The following is a 12,186-nucleotide window of genomic DNA, read 5'->3' on the forward strand; positions in this document are numbered from 1 at the left end:
CCTTTGATGGTGTCATTAATCTTGTGGATCATTTTACAAGACCATTTCGGAGATTTTTTTTTTTTTCACAGGAAAATACGGGTTCTTGGCAACCTTGTAACGATATCGATCTACACTAGTCCTAAAAACTCACAGAATTTTGAAAATTTTTTTTGCGAATTTCTATAAGACTAACGGACACATTTTAAATGAAATTCTGTATGAATACAGTTATATAAGAATAAATTCTAGCGTACAACAGTCATGGTACGTGAGTAAGGCTCATTCAGTGCAGGTATTCCCAGGCCCGCAACCAGGGGAAAGCAGTCGGATATAGTAAACCGGGTGTTTGATCCGCGGGGGCGCAAATTTTAGTTTAAACTTTAACCTCCTCTTCAACATTACAAGACGGCGTAAAAAATGCGTACTTGCCCCAGCTGACCAAGCAATTAGTGTCAGTCCTGGGTATGTCTGAAAACTACTTTGAATGATCGAACATAACCATGCGCGGAGATACGGGGGGGGGGGGGCAATGGGGGCATTGTCCCCCCCGTCAAGTGTCAAAGGTGGAGCCTACTGATCTAATGTATATGCGTATATATGAACTGACATATTCATATACTGCCACCCCCTCCCAGACTTTCAAGTCTATCTCTACCTATGAACATAACTCATACGAGAGGGGTAGGGTCCCTTCTTATGGCCATACAACTCTCTCAGCGCTGCTTCATACTGGTAATGAGACAGTTGATGATTCCACATGGCAGTGGGATTCCACTCCTTCAGCAACGCAATTTTCCAGCCTCAGAGAAGGATGGCTAACTCCAAAACCCTTCGAAGAGGATCCCAGACATATTGAGAATCGGGTATAGATAATATACATTACACTTTTCGGGGCCACCGTTGACATTCGGTTCGATGACAAAGATCATGCACATAAGATTCACCTGGTCGTCATTATCTTGGAAAATCATTAGATACGAGATGAATTGACCAGCCAGATCTCGCACCTAAACCATATTAAATATGTCTGGGACACCCTAGGGAAGGCAATAACAATTCTATTTTGCCTTCAGAGAACTATTGAGGAACTGAGAGTTTTAATTACTGCAACAGGCATAGATGAAAAATGAACTGTTGTGTCACATGTGGCTACGGGAACTCAGCACCTGACCCTTTTCCAGTATGAAATCACGCTGTGAGAGAAATAAGGGCCGTTTATGGACCATATTCTTTGTTAGATTCATTTTATGGTCGTTTTCGTTTCACCGTACATTTCGGATGTACCTGCACTGAATGAGCCTTACTGACGTATGAGCAGTTGTTTGGTAGAATTTTGTTTCTCATTTACCCATACCACGTTTTTCATTAATCCATTAAGTGGCATTGACGAGATATCTCGCCTCATTAAAATCATCTTACTTTAGCATTGACAAGCCGTGATAGTTTGTATAGTTCGTTTCTCAGTGGAAAACTTTTCCTTATATCCCTTGTTTGCACTTGCTGAAAATCGGAAAAGGGCAAACTTCATTGAAAAAAAAAGTATGGTATTTCGAATGTGCCGCTCAAAGTGTTAAAATGTGTCCGAGCGTCTGAAAGTAGCCGCAATGAGCTCTATAAAAAGTCTAATAAAAATACACCACCAGAATACGACAGGGCGAATATATATGTATCGAATCGCGACTTTTCTACTAATTTAAGAGGTGTTTCACTTTTTTTTTTTTTTTTTCTCCCTTACGTACGCTGTGGCATCGCTTCTCATTATCTGGTTTTTAAGCTGCGTTTGAACCGGCGTTGACAAGTCAGTGCCGCCGAAAATAATAGGGCTTGGATGAGAGAGATGCTCTTGACAACCTGGGTGGTTCCTCAAGGCAGGGTAAAGAAAAAAAAAAAGAAGTGGTTATACGACGCAACCTTGGGCTATCCTTTTTTTTTAGCTTTTTTTTTTTCTTTCCTCTCTCTTCTTTCCGACTCGTATCATCATCTCTATGTTTTACAATGAATGAAATGGTCACGTGGCCATCTGACCTCAACGGCAAGAAAATGTGCTATGGCGATTCGAATTGAAACTACGGAGAAACAAATTGCTTCAAATGCCATAATTACTCACAATTAGTGTATTTTCTTTTTCTTCGTCCAATTCGTTTTGTTTTAGGTTGTTTTTTTTTTTTTTGATAGAGAAATAGGCTTATATCACATGCCGGCCGCATTATGACTGAATCCACACGCCTGCTTATAGCTTTGGAATATCTTTTTGTTTCTCAAATAGAATAGTGATTCTTAAGCTTTTGACCGTCGTGGATCCTCCGCTGTAGCTAGCATTCTACCGTGGTTCTTCTACCTTGCCAGTGTTTCTAAAAAGCCAGCGTTTTGTAAGTGGCCTTATAGAGGCCACAGTTTGCCAGTGACCTTGTATACACATTCACAACACACGTTCTGGCATGTTCACAGATTCTTTAGAAATTCCGCAAAGGATCGTGTACGAGGTATATGCACGGCTAAACGCTAGTAGTAGCCTTGTATTGTCACAGTTTCCTAGCGGCCACACTCAACTATCGTTCGCCCAGTGGGCCTTATATAGTCATAGTTTGCTAACGGCATTTCTCAGCTATTGCTTGCCAGCAGCCTTGTGTAGTCGTAGTTTCCCTTCTGATCTTTCTCAACAATCATTTTCCGTTGAATTTGCATAGTCATAGTTTTTCAGTGGCATTATATAGCCGTAGTTTGCTATATATAATCACCTTATACACTCATATTTTGCCAGCGGCCTTATCGTGACATCGTCATCGATCTTACTCCTCCATCGTTTGCCAGCGGCCTTACACAGCCGTGTACAGAGCTTACAGAGCGTTTACACGCAGGCGCTCAGCTTTATTCTGGTCACGACGTTTGACTTGGACAGACGTATATATTTCTTTATAGAGGTACAATAACTGAATAGCCGCTAAATAAGTATGCGGCATCTTTTTTTCTTGGTACACGAGGTTGAATGGCGGCACATCATTTTAGAAAATGTATGCATCCAGATGAATGAACGCGGAAAAGTTCAAGATTTTGCTGTTTTTGAATAAATGTCTCCCTTAGAAACAGCCATCGGAGATAAAATAACGATATACACGGGAATAATGATCTGCTTAATTGCTTCGCTTGTGCCAGCATGAGTTAATGAGCCAATCAGAGAAAAATTTAACTATTTCGGAGCATGTTAACTAGACATTTCATCGATGGCATCAAGAGAAAGAACCATTGAACAAAGACACGTCTAATCACGTTGATTGAGCATCTCTTTTCTTGAATTGTAGAATGTCCGATGCACACACATGATTACTGTTCTAACAAAGGCTAATAAGCCCATTAAGACATTTCTTGATCCATTATCCAAAGCAATCAGATAACATCTACGAATTCACTGAAAAGAAAAGCGTAACAGTTCTAAACGGCAAGGGTTCTATCGAGTCAGGAAATCATTTTTATCCGGAAGACGACGACTAGCAGGACCACACATATTTAGATCGAGTTTTGGTGATTATAAGAAATCTCAAACCTTCCGAAACACTGAACTCATACTTTTGATTCCTGCACAGGGCCGCAACTAGATACTTTGTCAGACTTGGCATACAGGCATTCTGGCGCCCCTTGCCATGTAAAAGCAGCAGTTAAGCGGGTTGGTGCACGCAAATTTTTCAAAAAACGAATTTTTCAATTTTTAAATACTATGAAATTTTATGCGTCTATAACTGTGTTGTTAAAGTTTTTGTTCTACCTGTAATAGAAATATTTTTAAAATATTTTGATATAACCTGCTGGCAGGCATTACACATGCTAATGTTGTTCACTAAAATGCGTTTTCCTCAAAACTAAGTTTTTTGTTTTAGATAAGAAACATTTTTTCGAGCACTACTCATTCAAATGCCTTGAAACTTTGTGTCTCTCAACACTATGGTGCTACATACTTAAGCATGAGGATTTTTTAGCGAAGTTATTACAAAAAATTATGGCTCAAAATATGGGTAAATTTTGGTGATTTTTGAAAAAGTTTCATGTTGTTAAAGTTACAGTTCAAGAAAAAAAATAACCAACTATTGAAATCCTAAAGTCCTCGTGTTAACGTATGTAACACCGTAGTGTTGAGACACACACATAGTTTCAAGACATTTGAATGAGTGGTGTTCGAAAAAATGTTCCTTATGTAAAAATACTTGGTTTCGAGAAAAACGTATTTTAGTGAACAACATTAGCATGTGTAATGCCTGCCAGCAGGTTATATTACAATATTTTTTAAATATTTCTAGTACAGGTAAAACAAAAACTTGAACGCAGAAAATTTCATGGTATTGAAAAATTGACAAATTTTTTTGGAAAATCTGCGTGCACCAACCCCCTTAAAAGGTGAATTCGGCACCCCTTCTGGTCCAGCGCCTGAGACACTAGACCCGCCTGCTCTCCCTCCCCCCTATTTGCGGCTTTGTTCCTGCAGAATCTCAATTTCGAACCCCACTGACAAATCAGTTCGCAATTCTGAATCCCACAGACCATTCAGCTCACAATTTTGAATCCCGTAGTACCACCGAGCTCAGAACTTTGAATACCATGAGCCAAGGGTATTAACGTATTCCCAAAAGGTTCGGCATGATCCGTTCAGGTAATTCGTTATGGTTATTAGAGATCCATGCCTGAACCGGGATTCACACCCAGACCTGAAAAAGTGAGAGGTTAGTTCCCTAACCACTCGACTTTCAGGCGGCGTAAATCCTGAGGTCCACAAAGCTCACAATTTTGACTCCAATGGGCCACTAATCCCACAGACCTTGAATCCTGTGGACCGTTGCGCTCGCAGTTCTGAATCTCACGGATCATTCAATTTCCAATTTGGCTCCTCTAGCTCACTGAGATCACAATTTTGAATCCTGCAGGCACCTAAGCTTACAATTTTGGCTCTAATGAACCACTAAATCATAACGTGGCTCGTTCAACTCAGACTTTGAACCATTGGGACCATGGCGCTCGCAGTTCTGAATCGCACGGGCCACTCAGTTCACAATTTTGAATCCCGTGGACCACTGAGCCAGATTTTCGTATCTTTCAGACCACCGAGTTCACGATTTCGCATACACCGGATCACTGAATCACGACGTGACCTAATTATTCAATTAGCTCACAGACTTTGATTCCTGTGTGCTGCAACCGAGCTCACAGAATTTTTAACCAGCTGGCGACTCTGCTCAGAAACTTCTACAGGCAAATAAACTCACAGACTTCGAATCCTGGGAATAACTGCGCTCGAAATTCTGAATCTCTCGGACCACTGAGTTTACAATTTCGAATCAAGTGGACCGCGGAGCCCAAAATCTCGAATCTTTCAGACCACAGAGCTCACAATATTGCATTCGCCTCCCAACGTGGCTTTTTAAGCTCAGACCTTCCAATCGTGTAGGCAACCAAGCTAACACTTTCCTGAAGTCAACTAAGTTTACAATGTTGACTCCAATGGACCACTAAATTACAACGCAGCATGCTAAGCTCACAATCATCAAACCATACTAACCGCTGACCTCACAATCTGGTGGACCACTAAGATGTTTTTTAATGAAAAAACAAGAACATCTATGAAATAATCAGAAAGCTCTAGTTTTCCTTTGAAATACACTAGTAGTTTTTCTTTCATCCCGTATTGGTGACGCAAAAAAAAAAAGAATCAAGAAAAAGTGGTAGAGTTCAAGAAATATCAAAATTCTCTCAACAGACTAGTGTTTCCCAAAGTGGGCGATGGAATGATCCAGGGGGCCGGTAGAAGCTACGGGTATACCATCCTATGGGCTCGCTTGAGTTGAGGGGCGATGAGAGAAAAAACTAAATTCTGAAGAAGGGGAACGATGGAACAAAAAGTTTGGGAAACTACAATAGGCCATCAAAAATTTCCTCATGAATCATTAGTGACGTTTACCGCTGAGTGACCAGCGCGAAGTCTACTTTGAAGGAGTGTTTTATGTTCATTGGACAATTTTCATCATCATCAGAAATTGTCAGTGAGTCTGTGACAGACTATTTTAGAGTTATAAATGCAACTAGGGGGAATCGCTCGTTAATAAACGTCAGGATGTGACGGATAATTCCGAATATTTCTCGCACGCGTTCAACCTTATCTCATTAGTTAAGATAGTTATCGCAAATCTTACAATTTTGACGAAGTAGTCACTTTACGCAGAGAAGGAATTCCAAAATCTTGGCACGAGTTCATAAAAAAAATGCACTCGCTTAGCGTTGCATCTAGTGTTGAGCTGATTATTTATAGACGCCATTTTTTCCAACGACAGGCATATTTTCATACCGTGTCAACTGCCTTCCACGTTTTTCCTTTTGGTACAAGACATAGATCAAAATGCTAGATACCGTCCGCATCATTCAAAACGTCATGTTCAAGGAGAAACATTGTGTTGCTGCTCCTGGGGAGTCCCGTTTCGCATACCGTAACATCAACCATCATCATCATTCCTATCGAGTTTTTTCTCTAAAAAAATGACGCTAGAGATCTCAAACGGTGTGGCCGGGAACAGAAGAATCATTTCAACAGTTACGTGAACCTAAACACTGACGACATTGTTTCTTTTAATAATGGAACAAATGAATTGAAACAATGGTAACGTATCATTGACCTCATTCTTACCGAGTGTGAGTACCCTGTGACTTTGGATTGTGCTAATGTAAAGATTCTTAAACTTTTTAAGATTCATGGCATCCTTGGGAACTAGATTGGAAAATTTAACATCTCGGTGGCAGCTTGAAATATCGTGACAAACCGGTAAAAAACCATCGTCCTATTACCGTGTCGAACATAAGGTTAATCTCTTAAGGCAGTGAATCCCCTCGTCCTGATTACTACAAGGGAAAGTTGGGGGCCTTTTTAGTTGTCCACAAATTTATACGATGTATGGTCGACCCCGCTTAATCGGATATGAACGATTCCAACACACAATATCTGTACAAGATTCATCGAAAGACTGGTTATTTGTGGAGATGAAGATTACAAGGAAGAAAATTCATCACTACCCCCACCGTCCATGTACAGTGCCTTTCAACATATATACGCTCCAAGGTTGAAATATTCTATCTGCTTCCATAGCTTAGATGGTAGAGCACTCGTCCGGCAAGCGAGAGACCGGGGTTCGAGTCCCCGTGGGGGCAGTGATGAATTTTCTTCCTTGTAATCTTCATCTCCACAAATAACCAGTCTTTCGATGAATCTTGTATTGACAAGTGGAGAGGACGTTTCTATATACACAATATCTGATTAAGACGGGAACAACGCCATTGCCATTTTACAACGTTAGTTAGTTTGTATATTGAAAACTGATGAAATATCAATATTGATAAACTTTCTCGAATAAATCAGGCATCAGAAATGAAAATTATATTTCATTACAATGATCACAATACATGTACCTATGATTTTCACTTTTCATTAGGAAAGTTAGCGCTCTCTATTGACTCAACAGACAACAAAAATAAAATAAATGTACGTATTGGGAAGAGAACTTGAATACTTGGAGGCTAGTACTTATATATACTCTCAAATGTATTTATCTTTACCCACTAACATATTTTTCATTAATTCTAAATGTTTCATACAATAAAAGCGTTATGTGTATAGTGGTTGGTGTGTATTAACAGTTGATGTGTAAAGCGTAATATCAGATTAAGCGGGGGGAAAGTCGTTGAAATGAGCATATTATATAAGAGGGGTAATTAACATTGTCTCTATGGGAGAAATTTTGGTGCAAGAGGATTTTATCCGTTTAAGCGGGGTATCTGTCGATCCGTTAACCGCGTCTAACTGTCTATTCGATCAAGCGGAGAACGACTACATATTCGCTGACTAACAAAACATTTTTTTCCTCAGTCTTAGGGAATGGCAGACGAAAGGCTCTGGGAAAAGCAGAAAAAGTAAAAATCGGTCTTTGGATGCTTCAAAAGAAGAAAATAGTACTTTGAAACCTCTCATATAAACGGACATTACAGGGGGAACAAAGGTCAGGCTATGGTCTAAGCCAGGTCCACGCCCGCAAAACTCTCCCGCTCAAAAACCGGTTGTGGAATACGCAAAATCGGCCGTTGAAATACTCTCACTGGGCTAGCCACACCTCAAAATAAGTATTTACGCTGCGGAATTCTGCGGTTGTGGACCCTGCGGTTGAATTTCTGATATATCTCTTGAAACCACTGACCAATTTCATGGCAGCCCAAACTGTCACGTCACTTTTTTTTTTTAAATCTTTACACTTGTTTAATTTCTTTTGATCTGAAGGAAATGGAAGGAATTAGCAAATGGCTATAGATTCGAAGCCGAAACACATTTTTTAGGCCTGGTGATCCCTCTGTGGTGTAATAAATTCAGTCACTCCTGACCTACGAACATTTGAATTTCTTTAGCGTTACAAACTGAGAGGTTTGATGAGGTTGGTGAATAATAAATAGTCCTTTGATGGTATTTCACAAAAATGTTTCAACCAGACTGACACACATCCTTCCAGTTTTTATCCAAAATTTATTTCGACTTATCGACGATGCTTTCCCGCTGTTCGTAAGTCGGGAAACTTTGGATATATATCTTTGGGAGTAGTAAGAATTTAGAAAGATTTACACAAGAACACACAGAAATGCCGAAAAATATCTAAATTATGACTCTGCGCACACTAACATAAAATAGCAAAAACAAAATGAGTCTTCATTAATTTGAAGGGTGGGAGGATCCGTATTCGGGACTCCAGTTGCCCTCTTTAAAACACCCCACACATATTCAATAAGTAGAAACTAACGAAAATCCACAAAAGGCAGTCAATTGACTCATTTTAACGCTCGGAACTCGATGACAGCTCAAAAATAACATTGCCTATCACTATAAGGTCACCATATTACAACTCAATTCAACGAAAAAGTCTATCTCAGCCAAGGAAAAAACAAAATTAATGGGAGTATACTAGTAAAAGATGATCTTATATATATATGAGGAAGTAGACACCAAAACTATATTTTATATACGACACATTTCTCAGAGAAGAACACGCTCTCATAACGAATAAAATTTATCATTCGTTAAATGGGGCGTAGTACAAGAATATCACACACTGAGTAACACATTGTGCATTATATCTCTGAAAAAAAAGTTTCCCAGAAAAAATGCCGACGCCGGCACCTGTACCTTTTTAACGCTTTATGTGAGCGAAGCTATTCCAAGAGACCAACAACAACGCCCTTGGTTGTCTCTCAATGAGAGTACGGGTGTTCAAGTACACCGAACTCGCATACAACAACCCCCGTGAACATCTTTTACACGGGTTTTTATACATTTATATACACGGATATTTTCTTTTTCCCACAAGGGCAAAACTGTCTTAAAACGCTGTAGGTGCTTGGATTTATGAAGGTCCGATTGTTCAGCTCTCCGCTGCCAGAGAACATATACCCCAGTTATATATATATTTTTTAAGAGAGGCGTCGGTCAGAGATGTGCATTTACTGCATTGGAGATTGAGGTAAAAGAAATGGAAGACACAATGGCATCGCTGACAAGTGTCTTGGAAATATCTTGTTATTACTCTTCCTCTAACTTACGTTATATTTGTAAGAAAAACGTTTTCTGTAGCCCGGGAATACGGTGAAATGGACGTACGATCTTTTTTTGCATATGTTTTCAAATAGAACCTTACAGCAAATACTATACGCAATATAGCCTTACAATTGTAGTTAATATCTGCAATTCGTGAAAAATAGCCATCGTTCTATTTTCATTGGCAATAAAAGAATATATTACCCCTTTATATATTTGTAAAAAGTTTTTTTTAATAATTTTTTGAGATAATAGAAATTTAAGCTGGCCTACGATATTACACTGGCAGACCGAATCTCAACAAAACCGAATTCCTGACAATAAATTTTCGACCGTACCGAAATCCAGGAAAACCAGATCCTCAACAATACCGAAATCCCGATGGACCAAAGTTTGGACAATACCGAAATTACAATCGATGAAATTTTCGACAATACCGGAATCAAGATCGACAAAATTCTCGACAATGTCAAAATCCCGACAGACCGAATCCTATCAATACCGAAATCTCGACAGACCAAATTCCTGATACCACCAAAATTTCGATATTTCAAAATAAATGTCATTTAAAATACGCATTGAATAAACGAACTGAAACAAAATCAATTTATTATCAGAACGTTGAATGAGACGTTGAGTAAATTAAGAAATAGCGATTAAAAAATAATTACAGCTCTACTTTTCGCTTATTATCGAAGACAATTTCTCGCACTTACGAGTGCAACTAAATTACAATATAAAATTCACAAATTTAAGTAATTTAAATAAATGTGCTTTATTTATTACTTTAATAATCGTAATGTCTCGTAATCAAGCCACGGCTTGCATAATTTAAAAGTGAATTTTTCTTGCGGCTAATAAAAATCCGGGTCCTATTCAACAATTTCGTTTCGTCATTTTGACTTGCAAGGGTTCTAATGAATTCTTTTCAGTATTTTTAACTTCAGAGGGTAATGCCTAATTAAGGAAACATTTTGTCTAATGTTCAATAGTCCATTATACTATAAAATTAATAATTATGTCAAGTCAAATGCAAAAAAAACCGTTTTTATTATTTTTTTCATTGTTGAATGAAAATTTGAAAATTACGAGCGGCTTATACGAAGCTGTGGCATTTCTATGACTATCTTTCCTCCATCAGGTCACTTTTCTGAATCCGGCTTATTGACCTCCAGACCAACCGTGGCCCCCGCTTTTCCCCTAGAGCAGTGTTTCTCAACCGCCGGGCCGCGGCCCGGTACTGGGCCGTGACATCATGCATACCGGGCCGCGACTGATCTGCCGTTTCCTTTTCCCCCATTCATGTACCGTTAATCATGTATTTGATCGGGTCTTCCACTATTAAAAATGAATGAAACCGGGCCGCGGGCTTCCAAAGGTTGAGAACCACTGCCGTAGAGGATATAAGCGGCTTATTGACCGTCAAACCGAGAGATACCCAGGCCACATCGCCATATAGTGATATCGGCTCGGCTAATTTACCAGAAACTAAAATTGATTTGGTGCCGCTAACTCCAAAGAAACTGTCTCTGAGAAAAATCAAAAAGTGCTGAACTTATTTGTTGAAAATTACTGTTATTAGTTGGCGAACATATAATGGTCATCTAATTTTACCGAATTGCAGATGCAGAACAATTAACGTCCAAAATACTGTATAATTTGAATAACATTCCCTGGACGGATCATAAGGATCTCTTGGGAAATGAGTGAGGATTGCGTTATTTAAAACAAATATGAACCACTAATCCTTGACACGTCTCTTACTTATTTCCCACAAAATTGAATCAGATTAGAAAACGATTTAAACCACAAATGCTCAATTACCGATGGCCCGTGAGCCAAATGTGGCCCTCGAAGTAATTGGATGCGGCCCGCGCTATCTCTCTCTCTCTCTCAAACCTAATTTTGTAAAAAAAAAACTAAGCGGGACATTTACAGATCACTTGACTGATTCGCTACACTGTTCAAGATAATTTAAAGTGACTCGCGATACGGTTCCACATCACTCAAGTTACTCGCGTCACATTTCGAGATCAATAGAGTGGCCCACGTCACATTTGTAGATCACTTAAGTGGCCCATCGCACATTTCCATATCCGTAGCGCATTTACAGATCACTAAAGTGGCCCGCGACACGATTCCAAACCGATGAATTGGGCCCGCACTCTTCTGAAGGTTGAGCAATTCTTGATGGAAACGTTCATTTTGGTTGTCCAACGTTCCGATTTTTAAGGCTATTTGTGCAATTCCTGACTTGATTTTTTTTTTTCATGAAGAGATAAGCCATCATAACATTTCTATTGGAGATACAATACATCTGGCCAATGTCAAATTATACCAGTAATTACGATTTCAACGCGTCGCCATTGGCAAATTCTGGTGTAGAAAAAAAAAAACAGCCAAAAAGTTTGAAGCTCTTCAATACGGGGGGAAAAAGACGAAGCGTTCTTAATTGACAATGTCAATCATGTTGGAGACCACCATGAAGATGACTCGTGCGACTCGTCTTCACTCTGTGACAGCTTGACGTGTAGTAGCGGAAGAGAAAATATTCTCATAACACATTTCTATACGTTATAGGAAAAAAAAAAATACAGAGTACC

At 39.3% G+C, this 12,186-nt stretch overlaps 1 protein-coding gene and 1 non-coding gene across 2 annotated transcripts in view; one reads left to right on the top strand and one right to left on the bottom strand.

Moving 5' to 3' along the window:
* The window catches only part of LOC149088027 (uncharacterized), a 167,906-nt gene that overhangs the window by 136,900 nt on the left and 18,820 nt on the right, over positions 1–12,186 (bottom strand). The gene's annotated exons all lie outside the window — the stretch shown is intronic.
* On the top strand, positions 7,090–7,161 carry TRNAA-GGC (transfer RNA alanine (anticodon GGC)). The gene has a single exon. It is a non-coding gene; the product is annotated as a tRNA-Ala (tRNA).

Source organism: Pholcus phalangioides, unplaced genomic scaffold (assembly GCF_987345545.1).
Source record: "Pholcus phalangioides strain wild (caught in Gottingen) unplaced genomic scaffold, Ppha-v1.0 ptg000003l_1, whole genome shotgun sequence".
NCBI lineage: Eukaryota > Metazoa > Arthropoda > Arachnida > Araneae > Pholcidae > Pholcus > Pholcus phalangioides.